At 36.2% G+C, this 1,547-nt stretch overlaps 1 pseudogene; it reads left to right on the forward strand.

Moving 5' to 3' along the window:
* Positions 1 to 435: 435 nt before the first annotated feature.
* On the forward strand, positions 436 to 1,300 carry LOC110428760 (1-aminocyclopropane-1-carboxylate oxidase homolog; annotated as a pseudogene).
* The last annotated feature ends 247 nt before the right edge of the window (positions 1,301 to 1,547 follow it).

The raw sequence follows: 1,547 nt of genomic DNA on the forward strand, positions 1-1,547 counted from the left end.
ATATACTTCAATCTATGAGATTGATTGCTTACTTCCCAAGTAAAGAGGCTTAACATGTACCAGTCTTTGAAATACAATGACCAGAAGAAATTTTAGGAACATGGCTTTGATGCATAATGATCTCATAATTGTAACAACTTTACAATTCTCTTCCAAGGCCTTTATGTCCCACAAGCTTCATCCAATTAGTACTTAATAACTCTTTATTATTGAACGAACATGAAGGAAAACTTCTATCACATATTGTTATGCGATTTAGTATGCATTAAATAACAATATATATTCCTCGATCAATCCAATTGGCTCAAGGGCATATACCAACACTTCACACACATATACTAATCAACCTTTCACACCTTATACTCGATGGAATCTATCCCTGCAACTGAAAACTTAATTGATGATAGGTGCTCCGAATATGATCATGCCAAAGATATGAAGGCTTTCTTTAAAGGTAAGGCAATAGTTAAAGGGCTTGTGGATTTTAGCATTACTAGGATTCCCAGAATCTTCATCCATCCACCCAAGACTTTACCAAAATCACAGCTTTAATTTCCAATGATTGACCTCAAAGGCTTTCAGAGTGAGCGCAAGAAGGAAATTGTGGATGCCATACATGACGCAGTGCACACATGGGGCTACTTCCAAATGCTTAATCATGGAGTTCCAATTTATGTGGTGGGAAATATGTTAAACGGCACATGACAATTCCATGAGCAACCACACAAGGTGAAAAAGGCATGGTATTCCTGTAAAGAAAGTGGACAAAAGATTTTCGACTACAATATCAATGTAAAGGTAGTAGCCTGGAAGGATACTGTGGCATGTGAATTTCCTGATGGACAACTAGATTAACAAGTTATACCTCAAGTTTGGAGGTTTGAGATGAAAACGAAATAATTGTCTAAACCTGATCATTAATATTTTTATTTCTGTTTAGTTGGTATTTTAAATAATTTGGTTTTACAAAAAGGTATCAAGTAAATAGGTGAAATGTATACTCCAACTCAAAGAGACGCTATGTGGATTGCTATCGGAGGCTCTAGGGCTAAGGAGTGATTACCTAGCAAGCATTCAAGGAATGAAAGGTGATCTTATTGCATGCCATTATTGCCCAGCTTGTCTAGAGCTTGAGCTGACCTTGGGCTCATCCTGCCACACCGATGCATCTTTTTGAAATATACTTTTGGAAGGCAATGATGGCCTCCAAGTTCTTCATCAGAACTAGTGGGTTGGTGTGCCACATTGCCATGGATATCTAATTGCCAATATTGGAAACTTTTTGCTGGTATTACAATGAATATTTAATTAATATGGAAAAAGGATGCATTACGTACCATCTTGAAGATATATGGTAGTAGAATAAAGAGTTTACATATATTTTTGAGTTCTTTTTTTAAATGGGCTCTATGCATAAGGCATTTTTGAGAATGGCCTCCAACATAATTTTAACCATTTCTAGCCAAGAGAAATAAAATTTGGACAAAATTGTCTTTAGTGAAACTGACCCATTCGTTGGTTCCGTGCCTCAACATAAAACCTATTAA

The sequence above is a fragment of the Theobroma umbraticum genome, unplaced genomic scaffold (assembly GCF_002168275.2).
Source record: "Theobroma umbraticum cultivar Fairchild unplaced genomic scaffold, ASM216827v3 scaffold_69.0, whole genome shotgun sequence".
Taxonomy (NCBI): domain Eukaryota; kingdom Viridiplantae; phylum Streptophyta; class Magnoliopsida; order Malvales; family Malvaceae; genus Theobroma; species Theobroma umbraticum.